At 42.2% G+C, this 18,465-nt stretch overlaps 1 protein-coding gene across 3 annotated transcripts in view; it reads right to left on the bottom strand.

Annotated features, from left to right (window-relative positions):
* The window catches only part of ARHGDIA (Rho GDP dissociation inhibitor alpha), a 105,055-nt gene that overhangs the window by 85,595 nt on the left and 995 nt on the right, over positions 1-18,465 (bottom strand). The gene's annotated exons all lie outside the window — the stretch shown is intronic.

Below are 18,465 nucleotides of genomic sequence, written 5' to 3'. Positions count from 1 at the left end.
AATCTTCTTCTCCAGAAGGGCAAGACAGATCAAGACGAAACTTAACACATATATTCCCCATGAGGTCCTTTCTCAAGTTTGTTAATTTCTTCTTGATCGGTCACATGGTTTGGCGGCCATCTTGAAAAAACCCTAAAACCTTCAAACATCTTCTTCTCCAGAAGCGCTGGTCGGATGAAGGGCAGATTTCAGAACTATATTCGAGACACGTATTTATATAAGTTTGTTAATTTCGAATTGATAAGTCAACCGGTTTGGCCGCCATGTTGGATTTAAGAAAAATATTAAATAATGTTTTCTCTGGAACTGCTTAACTAAACGAATCGAAAGTTTGCAATTATCATCTACCATCGTGTCTGCACGCGTGGTAAAAATTATGTCACACGTCACATGGTTTGGCGGCCATGTTGGATAGAAAAACGCACCTTTACCGATTTACACGAAACTTCACAAACGTGTTCCAATACCGAATTGGAAGCAGAATATAAACTTGTGATGTCATAGGTCACATGGTTCGTCAGCCATCTTGGATTGAAAAATAATATCTTAAAACGTCTTTTTCTCTGACACGACTGAACAGATCCAGGCGAAACTCCACCACTATGACCGCCTCTCCATGATGAATAAAAAGTTCTCACCCCCTTTTGAGGTACGACGCAACGTTTGGCAGCCATAGTGGATTGAAGGAAAAATATTAATTAATGTTTACTCTGGAACAACTGCATCAATCAATGTGAAACATCACCTTTATGGTGGAACACTCATGCGGAATGAGGGTTTGAAATTTCAACGGGATCGGTCCCAGGGTTTGGCAGCCATGTTGGTTTTAAGAAAAATATTCAATAATGTTTTCTCTGGAACTGCTTAACCAAGCGAAGCGAAAATTTGCACTTATCGTCTCCGATCGTGTTTGCACATGTGGTGAAAATTATGACATCACAAGTCACATGGTTTGGCCACCATCTTGGATTGAAGGATAAATATTAATTAATGTTTACTCTGGAACCGCTGCTTCTATATATATGAAACTCCACATTTGTAATTCAGCCGACATGCGAAACAAAAGTTTAAAATTTCAACCTCATCGGTCACGCGGTTTGGCAGCCAGAATTATTTAATTATTTGAATCTGTTCGCCAGTAATAAGGAAATTGAACACTTTGTGCTGCCCGGTTCGTAGCTCTTCAGTCCCACGCCATATCGAAGCAGGCCTCTGTTTGTATCACTCTTCAATAATGTTTTTTTCTGGAACCACTTTCCCGATGAATGCGAAACTTTGCGACTGTCATCTGCACAAAGTCCCATGTTGTATCAAAGGCGGACGGACTGGGTACCCGGTCATCACTGCCAGCAGTTATAAAGTGGCAGTTCTAGTTTATTTTACTTTTGGTTGTAAGCACCTTCTTTAAAAATGTGTCATCCCAACTGCCACAATCTTATACAATTTTACATATATATACGGTGCTGGTGGTCTAGGTTAATCCCACCCACTACCCCCGACCCAAATTGTGGTGACGAGTGGTTAACACCACCAGCCTGGATAGCCGAGCAATTCTTCCTTATTAGGAGGCGTACATGTTGATCCTCGGAGAATATAACACGCGCGGGAGGGCGTTGGAAGCAATGGCGGAGCAACGGAGGCACTCGACAAATACACGGACACAGCAACTTAAGATAAACACGGGAATTTAATGACAATATAAATATTTACAAAGAACAATAATCAGAACATAATAATACATGAGGTAAATTAATAAGAAAGTCGAAATTGAAGGGCCTCTACACACAGACAAGGGGAAACAAAATCAAAGAAAACCCCTCCTTTATTCTGGCATTTAGCTTGGTCCAGAGATGGTCTTTTGGGAACGTGGAATCGAGGCGCTGCGATTTGCATGTCGAGACGCGCGCAAAACGGCGCCAAGCCGCTCTCTCGCAGCGGGAATGTTCGTCAGGGAATTCGTGAGCGGTGTTCAACACCAAGGCTCACCGACCGTCATGCAGCTTCTTTGTCTATCACGCCTACCAATACACTCTTTGCAGAATGGCTCCATCCCCTTCGGTGACATAGAGGAGGTTTTCAGATCCAACCCACATGACCAGCCAAGAGTTGATGGCCAACGTCCTGCTCAGTACACGAGCCAAAATGCCTCAGCACAAATACGAAAATCATGCAGTTTTCCTCATGCGTCGAAGAAAAGCCAGCTGTGAAGCCCTGTTCTTACAGTCCATCTCCTAGCTTCGTTCTCTCGACCGCGTGCGTCCCTCACTCCGCACTCATCCATTCCTCCCGATCTCTATTGAGATCACAACGAAACGTTGCACCTCCAGGGCGTGGCGAGCTTGCACAAAACCCGGGAATGTGGAGCTGCTGCCCGCTCGGCACGTTTGGCTAGCTTTTGTTATAGTTGTTATAAAAGTGCAACTCCATCTTTGCTGGTTTGCAAACAAAAATATAGGGAAAAGTCACAGTGGGGCATTCACATAATGGGGAAACATACCTTTAATCGAATAAACACCGCACCACCACGCTCCCCCCCGTATGGTGACACGTAACACAAGCTCAAAGTTTCCCTACTTAATTACATCGAGATGTCTCAAACATGTCCACAGACCAAACAACTCCATGCAATCCTAACTTTCTGATGAAAGTCCTTCATCTACCCCCACAACCGCAACAATATATATCATGGGCCTGTACCGGCTACGTTAGGTAAAGCCCCTCCCCCCGACCCAATTGAGGTGGACAGGCAGTTAACACCGACCAGGCCTGGATTGCTGAGCGGTTTTCCTGAGGAGGCAGACATGTGCTCCTCAGAGATTATGTCGTGTGCAAGGGGGGGGGGGGGGGTGGGCAGAGGCACTGGTGGAACGACAGAACAGATTTATGCACAGCACAAGGGGTTTATATTCGAACCCCACAACAAATACACGGACACAGCAACTTAAAATAAATGTGGATTTAAAGAAAATAAATATTTACAAGGGACAACAATTCAGAATGTAATAATATGAGGTAAACTAAAACCTAAATTTGAGGTGCCACGACACAGACAAATACAGACAAGGGGGAAAAGAAATAAAAGAAAAGCAAATCCTCCCTTTATTCTGGCACTTAGCTTGGTCCATAGATGGTCTTCATGGAACTTTGGAATCGATGTGCTTCATCCTGGATGGGAAGATGCACCCAAAATGGTGCCGAGCCGCTCTGTCGCAGCGGGAAATGTACGTGGGGCAATTGACAAGGCGATATTCAATGCCACGGCCCACCATCCGTAATGCAGCTTCTTCATCGATCGCTAACCGACTCGCTGCTTGGCAGAATGGCGCCATCGCTTCGGTGATATACACGAGGCTCCAAGGTCCGTCTCACGACCAGCCAAGAGTTGATGGCCCGCGTCTTGCTCAGTACACAAGCCAATTCACAGCATGACACGAGAAACACAGCCATTTCGTCATGCCGAGAGGAAAGCAAAGCAAGATCCTCCGTCCCAGCCACGTTCCTCTCACAACTACGAATGCGAACCTCACCCTTCTTCCACCTCGGGCGTGGCTTGCTGGCACCAAACCCGGGAAAGCGGGGCCCCTGCCTGCACAGCACGCATGGCTCGCTTGTTATAAAAACTAAACTCCTGCATAGCTTGCTTGTAAATGCAAAAACATAGGAATAAGTCACAGGTGGCAATAACATACTGGGGGAAACTTATCCTTAATCCCCATCGGATCAACACCACCGATATCATGGTCATCCTTCTGTATCATGCCAGACAACTCAAGGCCAGTGTGTAGATGGACCTTGGAGATTCGAGTGATAAAACGAGAGGGTATATCTATATCATTGCGGTAACAAACCACCATGATCCATTTCTTTGCAAGGCATTGCCAGGTTATGCTTTGACAGGATGTGACTACACTTCACCCTTCTCCAGGAAGGGAAAGGTGAACCCACTGAAGAAAGCTGAAAAGAGTGCTCTCCATCTTGAAGGCCTCAGCAGTTTTGTTGAGACCACCACCTTTAATTGATGGTGACAGCCTTATGGAATAGGTGTGTTTACTCTATGGTAGGGGAGCATTATCACCCAAGAATTAGGCCAGGTTGAAAATCTTCCTCTAGAAATACAAACCGACCGATCCAGATAGTCCATTGGAAAAAACAAAGGGAATTGATGCAGGCAGGCATGCTTCCACCCTGCAAAGATAGTCTGGTGCAAAAATTGTTCACAGTGCAACTATGTGGCACATCTCTGGAAGCACGCACATCGAAGAGATCCACTCGAGAAGATTCAACCCACAGATTATGGCTGTAAAGAGGTTAATGGAGTTTTTATACCACGCTGGTTTACCGGCAATCAGACGCCAACTGCGCTTTGAGACCATGGAACCGGAAGTTGTCGCAGATGGAGATGGGGATGATGATGATTCAGAGAATTAAGGAGATGACCAATTGAATGTGGCTTTGATAGTGTGTGCGAGTAAACCCATTTACGTTTTCATGTTTTTGTTCAAAATGTACAATTTGATTATTGTATCGTGCATATTATAAATTTGACTTCCATTAATTTTTACATGTTATTCATATACAGTACAATTTTATTACTATTCCTGTGGAAAATAACTCGTTATGGTCAAAAATGAGCAAAATGTTGACCACATTGATCAGATTATTATTTCTTGGCCTGACCTTGGCCACAAAATAGTAGCGTAAAAATCAGAAGCTCATTAGATATAAAATGATAACAGACCGTATGTTTAAAAAAAACAACAAAAAAAAAATCTGACTTCAGCCATATTTGGCCAAAATGGCAATTTTATCTTACATGGGGTCAATAAGACTGCCTTTTGTATATTTTTATTTTTACATAGAATAGGCTTGTTAAACCATCCTTACCTAAAATTCTGATTAAAGCCATATACTTCTTATTCCAGTGATCTTCACTATTGTTTGAGAAGGGGGCCACTTTTGCCGATAAGACATCAGTGAGAGCTGCCACCACCTGAAGGACTCCGTAATGGATGTTATTAGGCCCCACCTCCACATATTCTTCTTTGTTGTGTTTAACTGAGCTGGAAGCACATTTTTTTTTACTGCAACCATATCCTGATGTAGTAATGTTACTCTTATGCTTCACATTGGAGCTAATTTGAAACCATTGGGTTAATTTGATAGCATTTATGGTGGATTATGATGGGGTGTTTTCACATTTGTGCATTATTGGCCGCATGTCAGGGGCCGCACTTTTGGCCAACAGTGGCTCATGGGCCGTGCAATGAAGAACAGGGTCTTTGACTATGTGTAAAACTTCAACTCAGAGGATGTTAATAACCTCAATGCAAGAGCAATATGGCGTTGGACAGTCCACCGTGGATGATACGAGTCCCAAGCAAGCTGTGGCGAAGAAAAATTTTCCCCGTTTCGGTCTCGAAGAGAGGTTGATTTAACCACAACTTAAAGGCTGTGCAGAGAGAAGCATCGAGAAAGAAAGAAATTCCCAAGTTATGTTCGTGAGCTTTGGTACAGTCAGGCAATGTTTTGTGTTTCTCTTTCAATTGCAAGTAAATGACCACGACACCAACTGAAATGAACATATATTGTTTTTTTTTTGCATGATGCAAACTATTAAATGATGACTGATGTCCCTGCATTCATGCACCATACACTGTTATTAAAGATTTTATGAATGACCCTTTGATTTTGTGTCAAAATCAATCGATTTTTTTATATGCAATGTACAATTCCACCAACCCTTTATCCATTAATAATTCGTTTGGAAAGCAATTTATTGAGAGGCTAACACTACTTAACCTCCATGTAACGAGCTCACAATGCAACTGGATAAAGCGGTGGTCTTCAGGAAAGTCCAAAAGAGCCTTGGGGGATAGAAGACACCATCCACACCGTTACCACCATTCGCCCTGGTATGCCACACACAAGCTTGCATGCTGGACAGATTCGCGAATTAAGTTGGTGGAATCTTCAGTTTTGAATATTGGCGGTCTCAACTGTAGTTAACAAAACTAGCCAGTTGTTATCCTTACGATAATTCAGACTTGTGTTTGTCGCACTACTCCTCCTACAGTTCTGGGCCAATTACATCCAGACTTGCTACATTAGATCAGAATAATCCCAATTAATGCTCAGGTTGATTTTATCTTTGCTGGTCTTGGGGGGGGGGGGGGGTGGAAAGAGAGGGATGCAATTTTTCTGTCAATGTGTATCGTACAGCACCGCCTCCAGGTGAGGGAGGGCATTACAAGTCTCCACCATTTACAGTAAAGTACAGTCAACCCTCACCACCCGCATGTTCGCAATCCGTGATTTTGCGTGTCTACGCTTACCTTTTTAAAGACCCTTTCTCTCTGTCCATGCCAATACTCCCACGTATCCATGGAAAAAATGATCTCCTCCCACCTCAAACTCCTGAGGTTTTTCACAAGTTTTTTTTCCAATACTTTCAATGCTTGCATAACAATATTTTCCTTCATTCAACATTACCAGTTAAAACATAACTACTGCATTACCGGAAAATAATTTTTTTTTTTTACATTCTGCGTCTTCCAGCATCTGCCGCAGCATTGTCTTCTGGATCCTTGGCAGTTGGTGAGGTGCGGTATGTAATTGTGATAAAACTTTGTATCCTGTTTATTCAATCATGGGTTCAAAATGTGCATTAAGTGGTGCATCTGCTGAAGAGCAGAATAAAAACAAAGTGAAGAAAGTGATGACTGGAAAAAGTGAAAATATTAGATCGACTTGAGAGTGGTGCACGTGTTACTGTGTTGGCAAAAAACAATGTCAATGAGTCCACTATTCGTTATATTCGTAAATGCAACGATAATATTAGGGCTAGATCAACATAACATATCTCCACAAAGGCAAGAGCACAACATAATATTTGTGAGGGATTTGTGGGTCGCTCCTGGGAGATCGATCGGCCACCTCCGTTCCATGGCTATGTTCAAGCAGAACTGACCGGGGCTACCCACCAACAATACTCCAAGCAGAAAAGCCTTCTTTCTTATTGATGGTAAATGTTACTTATTTTATCTCATTTTACTCAATTGTTCTTATTTTTCAATTAAATGTCTTTTTTGACTTATGTTGGGAGGCTGCGAATGTATCTCATTAACCTTCATGTTATAAACTGTTCGCCATTCGCGGAAGTTTAGAGGAACGTAACCCCAGCGGACGGCGAGTGTTTACTATATTCGTGTCCCCATATCTTCCAATGCAGTGAGAAGTTTTTAATTATAAGTAGTAGGTATGCTTTTGCTTCATGCACGTAACCCAGGGTTTTTTTTTTTTGCCTATACAGAGCTATCAGTTGCCTATACACTGCCCAAATTAAGGTACGCTTCAGAAGAGAATGTTGCATGCTTGGAACAAGATCGCCCATCTGGTGGGTACTCCACAAACAACAACAAAAAACTCGGGAAGGGGCTGTGCTGCAGCTATCAAGAGAGTTCGTCATGCATTATGGGATTAACACTATTAATTTAATTGCAATTTTCATTACGGAAGCCCCCAATGACAAATCAAAATGTGAATAAAAGTGCTCATTCCAAACAAACCCACGGCAGCTAACATTTTGATAGCTTACAATAATTTCATCGATTATGTTGCAGGTACTTGGTGGTAGTATGGCAGCTTAGCTGCCGGGGTAGCTATCATTTCTTGAAGCGCGACTGTCGCTGATGCAGTGCCCCTCTACCAGTACAGACACTGGAACTGGTACTCATTTTGCCGACCTCGGAAAGATGACAGGCCGAGTCAACCCCCTGGTGTATTAATTCAGCGGCTGACGGGGCTTGAACTCAGGACCCTCGGATCCCAAGCCACCACCCTAACCACTGAGACAACACCAGGCTCGCAGGTACTTCAAGACATACATTGCACCCCTGCAGGATTGCTAAAAAAAAGTGAACTGAATCAACAAAGAGCATCACTATTGGGTCATTTGCTATGCACATCTGGATTTGGGGACTTTCTCCCATTCTCCCTTGCAGATTTGATCAAGCTCTGTCAAGTTGGATGGGACGTGTCGGCGAACAGCAATCTTCAAGTCTTTCGAAAGATTCTCAATGTGATTCAAGTCTGGGCCACTCAAGGACTTTTTATATTATTGTTCTGAAGTCATTCCAGTGTTGCTTTGGCTGTACGATTTGGGTCGTTGTCCTGCTGGAACATAAATACATGCTGCAGTCAAAGGTCTTTTGCACTCTGAAGCAGGTTTCCTCAAAGATTTGCCTGTATTTGGCTCCATTCATCGTTTCCTCTATCCTTAGAAGTCTCCCAGACCCTGCTGCTGAAAAGCATCCCCATAACATGATGCTGCCACCACCATGCTTCACGGTTGGGATGGTGTTAGATGCGCGATGAGCTATGCTTGATTTTCACCAGACATAGCAATTTGCATTCAGGCCAGAGAGTTCAATTTTCATCTCATCACACCACAGAATATATTACTTCATGCTCAGTCTTTCATGTGCCTTTTTGCAAACTCCAGGGGTGCTGTCATGTGCCATTTTCGTTGGAGTGGCTTCCGTCTGGCCACTCTCACATAAAGCGTACATTTGTGAAGTGATGCAGAGATTGTTGACCTTCCTCAAGGTTCTCCAATCTCAGCAAAGGAACTCTGTCATCTGTCAGAGTGGTCATTGGGTTCTTGATCAGCTCTCTGATCGAGGTCCTTCTTGCCTGGTTGCTCAGCTTGGTCAGATGGCTCGCTCTATAGGAAGAGTCTGGGTAGTTCCATATTCTTTCAATTTCCTAATGATGGAGCTCACAGTGTTCTTGCGAACTTTCAACACTTCAGAAATCGTTTTATACCCTTCCCCAGATGTACGCCTCCTCATAATTCTATCTCGGAGTTCCACGGATAGTTCCTTGGAATTCACAGTGAAGTTAAGAAAGGTGTGCTTCTTTCTCAATCAATTGAATTGGCCACAGGTAGACTCTAATCAAGCAGTTGAGCTACCCCAATGATGATCAAAGAAATTGGATGCACCTGAGCTCAATTTGGAGTGTCATAGCAAATGGATTGAATACTTATTGATGCAACACATTTCAGATTTTCATTTTTTATTAATTTGTAAAAACTTCTGAACACATGTTTCACTTTATCATGATGGGGTATTTTGTGTAGATCAGTGACACAAAATTTAAATATAATCCATTTTTAAAATTCAGGCTGCAACAACGAACTTTAACAAAAGCCAAGGGGTGTGAATACTTTCTTAAGATACTGTAAACACCCACATCATCAAAATCATCCATATACCCTATCATGTCACATACATTTGCATTATCTACAGCTTGACGATTGATTGATGGGATATGTAACGCCCACTTTGTGTAGATAAAGGTTACATTGTATCAATGAAGATGAGTATGGAAAAAAAAATTCCAACTAAATTCCTCATGGCGAATCAATCATATTTTAGAAGTTTCGCTTCGATCTGTTAAGCTGTTGTGGAGATGATGATTTCTTTTATTGTTTCATTTTCAATACAACATGGCCACCATAAAACATGTCCGATGAAGTCATCTTACTATAATTCACCAGTCAGTCTGTCTGTTCCCAGGTACCGCAAAAACGGCTTAACCGATCGCTACCATTTTTTGGGTGTGTAATCCTGGGACCCTTTGGAGTAAAATAGGCATAAATATAAAAACATGACCCCCTTGACAGCTCCCATATGTAGCGGGTGCTTCTAGTAAATTTAATTCTTCATTCACATTGAGTCAAAGATAAGATAGATGAAGTTTCAATTTTTTGGGGATAAGGATTTCGATTCAACCAATTATGGCCGGAATACCACTTCACTGATCACATCAGTATTACCCTATATACCCCATGGGAGTTGATGACATAGGCCAAGTTTCAATTGTTTTTCGTTGAATAGTTTCAGAGATGATGTCTGTTTTTTTCTCCTTTAATCCACGAGGACTGCCCAACAATATGACCTATGACATCAGTTTTATGGAGAGTCCCTCTAATGTTGAAAGTTTCATATCAATTGGAGAAGCGATTGCAGAGAAAATAAAATAAAATAGAACGAAAATATGTAGATGTGGACGGACGGGCGTGGGCACACGCACACATACCTTCGAGGCAAGACTAACAATACTTTCCAGCAATGCACGGTGATACAAATCAACAATTGAAAAGTAATCATGTGAACGTTTTGCACACTATTAAGCATGCTTAAAATCTGAAATCCATAATAGTACATTTGAAAAAGGGAATTGAAGAATAAAATTAACCAGGGTGAGACAAATGTCCAGAGGAGCCACTCGACTCCAAAGGTAGCAGTTAGGGAGTTTACAGCAACTGTGGAGTTTCATTCAGTACTTTGCTAGTAACAAACACTTTGCTACGAGCATTCAGCACTTTGCGTAAAGCAAAGTACCTTTTTGTAATTCTTTTTTACAAGTCTACAAGTGCACCAAATGTAATCTGTCAAATGGCGATACTGTGCAACGATGAGGAATAGTTTTGCCAAAAGCAGCACAGACAAGAAAAGGAGTTGAGAAAAGGGAAGCCACACAACAGTATTGCATCCATTTTGCATGAGCTGTGTAACTCCATAGTCGAAGGCGTTTTGACAGTGCTGAAACCGGCTCACATGATCACCCACATCAACACTGCACCAAACTTGACCATTATGATCGCATACAACCTTGCAGCTCTTCACTGTCAATCGGCAAGCTTTTATAACATTATTTCAAGTAGCTGAATTAACATTTCATGAAGATGATGAAACACCAACATAACATAAAAAGGGTCATGCTACGATGTGTGTGTGCGTGTGCGTGTGCGTGTGCGTGTGTGTAAGCCCGTTTCATTGAAAGGAAGGACCAAAATACGTTAAGGGTTTTTTTCCATCCAATTATACCACAGCTCAGCTTTAAAATACTTTCAGATGGCACACAAAGAGAAAGATGCATTAAAAAAATAATAATAATATTAAAAAGCAAAAACAAGCGAAGAGTCCAAATAACATGAACACTCATGTACAAGCCATACCCCCCCCCCCCCTCCAGGAAATATCTGGGAAACATTTTGGATGCATGTTATCAACACGAGCGAAAGTGAGCTGTTTCTCCGGATTGCTCACAGCGACACAAGACCAACCTTTGGTACCGGAGAGATTGGGTTCATGTTAAAGTCCATCTTCAAAATGCAGTGCATTGTGGGATATCCTACGCAACAAACATATACTTCTTGTTCTGCATCACAATTATTTCAAAGAATTAAAATTGGTCAGTTATAAAGCATGAGTTTTCTTTAAAACATTTATCTAAGCTTTTAAAATACAAACCTCCATTTGCAGCAAAATAAGTTTAGGGACTGACACGTGCATTGCAGCACAGTGGAAGGTTTGAGAATTACTGATAAGCTAATGACTCACCAACATCTGGAGTTACTAACGAGGTCTTACTCTGCCTAATCTGATCGATGTCAATATCACTCAGTAAGATTTGTAGGGACATTGAACATGCCACATCATTCATCATATATTGTGTTTCATGAAAGTGAAAAGTCATTCGTTGTGCCGAATTAAACACAATCTAAAATGGCTCTCTCCATAGATCAGCAAAACTCTGCTTTTAAGAAAACAAAATTTTTGCTGGAGTCAATTATGGGAGTGTGGGTTATAGAAATAAATTTTGTATTTTCCTGATAATTTTATCTGAAAAGTGCCTTGCGTATTTATACAGGAGTGTTTGCGGTCATCTATAAAATATTACAATATATATATATATATATATATATATATATATATATATATATATATATATATATATATATATATATATATATATATATATATATATATATATATATATATATATTTCAAAATCACCACGAGGAGCAGGAGGAGGAGGAGATTGGGACCATACTCCGTGCAGAGCGTTGGTGCTGCTTAAGCAGTCTCCTTGGCTATTGGGCACAATCCTGAATGGGTCGCCACTCCGACAGTACACCAGCATGCTGGCACTCATTTTGCCGACCTCGGAAGGATGACAGGCCGAGTTAGTCCCACCTGAGCAGTATTTGAACTCAGGACCCTCGGATCCAAAGCCCGCCACCCTAACCATTAAGCCAACACCAGGCATACATGTGTGAAAAAAAAAAAAATAATATATATATTATATATATATATATAAAAAAAAAATATATATATATATATATATATATATATATATATATATATATATATATATATATATATATATATATATATATATATATATATATATATATATATATATATATATATATATATATCTCTTCTTTCGGCTGCTCCCGTTCGGGGTCGCCACAGCGGATCATCCGTATGATCCGCATAGTGACTTGGCACATGTTTTACACCGGATGCCCTTCCTGATGCAACCCTGGTCGCCTCTTACAACACAGGGATATGGTACACCTAATTTAACCGGGGTATACACCGGCCCAGTACACTGGTACTCATTTCGCCGACCTCGGAAGGATGACAGGCCGAGTCAACCCCCTGGTGTATTAATTCATTCAGTGGCCTAACGGGGCTTGAACTCAGGACCTTTTGGATCCCAAGCTGCTGCCCTAACCACTGCGCCAACACCAGGCTCATATATATATATACAGTCAAAGCTCGTTACTATGCCACCCGTCGGGACCGAGCAAAAGTGGCATAGTAGCGAGAGTGGCATAGTAACGAGATTTTGTAAAAACGGCCTTATTTTCTCAAGTTACCCATCTGTAGTTAATCTTTAGACAAAATTTATTCCAGCAAGTAAAAGGCACGACTGTTGTATAAGCTAAGCGAACGGAGAACATACACACACTAACAGAGTTCACACACTAACATATGGCATGGCGAGAAATTCACGACACACAAAGCTTTCAAGAATCGTCGGCTGGCGCATCTTCTTTCGGCGGATCTCGTGCATCTCGTTGTCTAGCCGATCGCACGCTTGCATCACACCGGGCTTCCCGCTTCTCTGCTGCATGAACTTCCGGACGGTGCTACAAGCGCGCTGGGCTTCCTCGAACGGAGCGATTTACTCCTCGCCAGTTACCTCATCATCTTCGCTTTCCAGCGGCTCCTCGCTGCACAGAATCTCCTCCGCAATCTCCTCCAGCGTGAAATACCCGCCGGTCGTGGCGCTCGTCGGCTTCGAGAAAGTCAGACAGCTCGATCTCCTCGTTCTCGTGCATCTTTTCCTCGGCAGGCAGAGCTTCCCAGATGTCGGGCAGCTCCGCATCCTGTGGCTCAGTTTGGATCTCCTCTTCGATGAACTTGGCCTTCGCGAAACAGTTCCTGATCGTCGACTTGCCGACCTGCTCCCAAGCACGCCGGGCGACGTGTAGAGCGTCGAGCAACGTGAACTTGAACTCCTTTCCCTCGTCTATGGCCTCAAGCCGGCGGCATAGCAGGAGCTTCTTGTAGTGGCGCTTGAGGTTCTCTATGATTCCCTGATCCATTGGTTGCGAATTGGCTGTCGTGTTGGGTGGGAAGAAGACCAGTTGGATGTTGTTCAGCTCGAGCTCGGGAGGGTGGCCAGAGAAGTTATCGAGACAGACCAGCACTCTGCGTCCCTGCTGGCCGAGTCGTCCGTCCCACGCACGCAACATCTCCTCAAAGCTCCGCCGTCATCCACACCTTCGAGTTCGCCTTGTACTTGACCGGGATCTCTTTGTTCTTGAAGGCACGGGGTTTCTTGGAATTGCCAATCACCAGAAGAGGGAACTTCTCGCTGCCGCTCATGTTTGCCCCATCCAGAAGAGTGATCCTTTGCTTGCTTTTCTTTCCTCCAGTACACGCTCTCCCCTGAAAGCCATGGTCTTGTTCGGAAGCAGCTGCCAGAAGAGTCAGTCTCGTCCAGGTTGAAGACGTCGTCTGCGGAGAACTGCCCGAGTAAGGGCCGGAGAACCTGTTGTTGCCACTCAAGAAGGGATTGCGAATCCACCGCTCCAGCTTCGCCCTGCACTGTCTTGAACGTGATGCCGTGGCGCTTCTTGAAATTGCCCAACCAACCGTCGCTCGCCATGAAGTCTGGGATGTGCATCAGCTCGACCAGTTTCATCGCCTTCTCCTTGATCAGATCGCCGCTGACAGGCACATTCTGTCCTCTTGATTGCTTCAGCCACATGAGCACTCCCTCATCAAGCTTTGGGTCGTGAGCCTGCGTCAACTTCATGCGCTTCGATGGAAATCCAGCTTTGATTGCAGCCTCGATTGCATCCTTCTTGCTGAGAATGCCCTTCACGGTGGTTCTCTTAACTTCGACGCCCCATTTCTTGCTAATCTCCCTGGCCAACTTGGACTGATTCGGCTCCTTCTTCACGGCATCGATGATCTCCTTCTTCTCCTTCAGCGTAAAGTCGGTTCGCTTGCGTTTTTGAGCTGACATTATGGGCTGAATTTGAAAAAAAATGATGTCACTGTTGTACGTGTGCCTGCGTGTCTGTGTGTGTGCTCATGCTTTTTGTGTCTCGTTGTGCGTGTTGTGATTGGCTTGTTGTGGCTGGCATCGGGGAGAAGAATCGCGTGTTTTGACACAGTCTGACTATGCGCGTACGTATTGAGTTATGTTGTGCGCAGCTGGACTGTAGTTCGTCGCTTCGCCTTTGGACGTGAGTGTGATAATCGAGCACTGCGCAATACAGACTTTTTCACGACTCGTGCCTTTTAACAGTCACACAGTAGTGGCATGGTAGCGAGAGTAGGGGGTGGCATAGTAAATTTATTTTGTATTGAATTTTGTCGGGACCAAGCAAAAGTGGTATAATAGCGAGAGTGGCATAGAAGCGAGGTGGCATAGTAACGAGCTTTGACTGTGTATATATATATATATATATATATATATATATATATATATATATATATATATATATATATATATATATATATATATATATATATATATATATATATATATATATATATCGTTTTTAGCCCTCTCCCAATCATGAAGAATCACTTTATAAATTCGAGTATCCGGATCTTTCCTAAAATATAATACATTTGTCTATGTTACACACCCAACCTCTCCAGAAAGTTCGTCCAAATCCATCCACAACTTTTTGAGATATTCTTTTTCTCAACTTTTTGAGATTTTCTTGAGACTTTTTGAGAGATCCATCCACACAACTCACAGACTGAAAACATAACCTCTGTCCACCTTTCTCTAAACTTTAAAAAAATATGCACCGGATTGCAGCAAAATAAGCTTCGGTGGCAGAGGTAATAAAAATAGACAAACAATAACATAAGTACGTTGACAGAAAACAAGTTTCTTTATAACAGACAAAACAACAGCTTGGATGACAGAGCACTTATTTAAAAGCTTTCACAATGCTATAAACAAGACTGAGCCATGAGCAATGCAGAGCCTCATCAAGGTACATATAGATTACAGCAGATCTGAGAATTAACTATCTATACCAAAGGAGATGGGCAAATTGACTCACACAGAAAGATTACAATAGACTCCCCCAGGCCATTGGAAATGGGTAAGGCTACCAAAATATCAGAATAAATTTTAAAAAAAATGGCAGTGGTGACAATCAAGGAATGAACAAGCTGGGGTTAATCTGACAGGTGCGATGGTCTGCTCTGCTGTGGCTTAATACTTCATTCCTCACCTCCACTTATTAGTGTTAGCAACATTACAATGTTTCAGCCTTCCTCTTTCTTCATTTTCTTGGCCTTTGGCTGTCGACTTGATGCACGCATCAGTGTTACACCGTGCACCATGTGTGAACGCAGAATAAAAGGTGATCACACAAGGTGTACGGCAGAATATTGAAAGCTTTTGAGGGTTTGCTTTGGTCTATATGGTCTGTGATTAAAGTGTCATTTCCCAAATTATTGAGATTGGTGGAAGAAACAGACATGGGAAGTAAAAAAACAATTTTGGGACAAATTTTATCCTTTGACACTACATTTCTAAAAACGACTCCAATCTGAAATGGTTTCAAATGACCACCACAAGGTTGTTTTTGAAAGCACCTTTGTGCCAAATTTTCAGAAATAAGAACTGGTTCCAAATGGAAAATGTAAAAATGGGGTTGGATGTATTGGACCCAGGTACCTCAATGCCAGATTTGGAGAAGATTGGCTCAGAAAATGAAGGAATGGCATAAAAATTTAATTTATTTTTGCAATATTAATGCTTTGGCTTGCTGTGCATCTACATTTCAATCAATCCAGGCAAGATTTGATACAAAAATACATTTCCACACTCCTTTCAGTAATTCAAGTCGACATAGGTCTGGCGTCTTCCCTTTCATTTGACATTGGTTAAGTGTTCGCTTGCGGATGTACAAGATTCCAGTTCAAGTTAGAACTGCACTCGGTAGAGCACATACCTACGCCAAGGTGAACAGTTTACATTTTGGTTCCCATTGATAGGCTGTATCTGTATCTGGACATGAACCAAAATCTAATCGACTTGTTCTCGTCACCGACCCAACTCATCCACCGAGTTTTGTCATAACTCGTCCTATACATCGTTTTTGGCACAATCTCTCACCAAAATCTAATCAATTCGTCCTAGTTGCACACCCAACCTGTCCAAAAAAAACTGTCTGTATCTGTCCACAATTTCTTGAGACATGCTGCTCACAAACACTCAGACAGAAGTGAATACATAACCTCGGTTCACCTTCGGTAGCAGAGGTAATTACTTTATGAGAATGATAATTAGTCTCTTGCAAAGTACATTTTGAAACATGAGACAAACTCACCCATTAACAGCAAATGCCTCTTCATTCAGCCCAATTCCACCATCTTTTAAAAGATCAAGGCTTGTGGAAAAGCGAGGGGATGTAGGGTATGAATTCTCTTGGACAAAACAAGCAAAGTTATGAACGAACAGGAAAGGTGGAGGGATGGGGAGAAAACACAGTAATCTGCAAGTAAAAGTGTTGGATTAGGTTAAAAGTGTTGGATTAGTTAGGAAGTGTTAATGTTGGTACTAAGCATTGTGAGTATGGATGGGGGGGGAGGGGGAGTACAGTACACTTCTTCTTCTTGCATATGGCAGCTTAGCTGCCGGGGTAGTTATCATTTCTTGGAAGTGTGACTGTCACCGATGCAGTGCCCCTCTACCAGTACACACTGGTGCTCATTTCACCGACCTCGGAATGATGACAGACTGAGTCAACTCCCTGATGTATTAATTCAGTGGCCAACGGGGCTTGAACTCAAGACCTGAGGATCCCAAGCCACCACCCTAACCACTAAGCAAAACACCAGGCTATACAGTACACAAAGCGATTGAGGAAAATGTCTCAGCTTCTGGAAAGCGGGTACACAAGCACGAGAAAAAGAGGAACAAAAGCAGTGGAGGTGTGGGGTGTGGATGGGGAGTGAGGAGGGTGGGGGGGGCAGGGGTTCTGAATTTTGGGAGTTCCACATTTAGTGAGCTAAAATGACTACATTTTAATATCCCCCAAACCCCAACCAATTTTATTCTCACCAAGTCTAATCTGAACGTGTTTTGCAAAGACAGCTCATACAAGTTGAAATCATGTTCATTGCTTTTCACAAAAAATAAAAACAAGTCTGAAGACGACAATGGTTCACGAGCGGTATTTGATGATGTAGATCGTTTCAGAAGTCAAGGATGAGACAGTGATAATTTTTGACCAAGTTATAAAAATGATCAACATGGTGACGGGTTATTCGCTGCAAAATGTCGAAAGCCCGGTTTTGTTCAACAACTTTAAAAATTGGACCTTTGCATAACCTTTAAAGGTCACAAAACAATGTTTTGGACATTAAAATAAGGAAACAGGATACGTACTATAGCTTAATGGAGTTAGTTCGTCAAAGAAGGTCAAAAACCCGGTTTCGTTAAACAACTTTGAAAATTTGACTTTTGCATAACTTTTAAAGGTAACAAAACAATGTTGTGGACATTAAAATAAGGAAACAGGATACGTGCTATAGCTTATTGGAGTTAGTTCGTCGAAGAATGTCAAAAACCCAGTTCGATTCCCACAACTTTGAAAATTTGACCTTTGTAGCCTTTAAAAGGTCAAAGGTCAAGAATTATGACCTTTGGTGCAAAACTTCCTCCAGAACATTCCAGGAACAATATAATGCCATATAGGCTATATGGCATTTCGCACTCCTCGGATTATCCATACTTCGATGAAATCGGCGTAAAAACAAAGTTGAAGGGGGCGCCACGGGCAAGGTGTTCGAGATAGAGCAAAATGGTTTCAAGACTTTAGGTGGGGAATGACCTCAAGATTATGCATAAAAAAATATTGTCATCCTCGCTCTCAAAGTTTGGGCGGTCGTATGATTTTTATGTCAAAATTCGCAATTTTGTAAGTTTTTGACCTTGTGACGAAAATGAAAAATCGGACAACAAGTTTTAGATAATTCATTTTGCTATTCAAATACCGAAGAACCCATTCCATTCAGTCAATTCCGGAGGAGAAGATAGATTTTTAATCCCACTACC

The sequence above is a fragment of the Eptatretus burgeri genome, chromosome 1 (genome assembly GCF_056783735.1).
Source record: "Eptatretus burgeri isolate ZD-2024b chromosome 1, Ebu_testis_v1, whole genome shotgun sequence".
Classification (NCBI taxonomy): Eukaryota; Metazoa; Chordata; class Myxini; order Myxiniformes; family Myxinidae; genus Eptatretus; species Eptatretus burgeri.
This window is presented reverse-complemented; position numbering and strand designations above follow the sequence as displayed.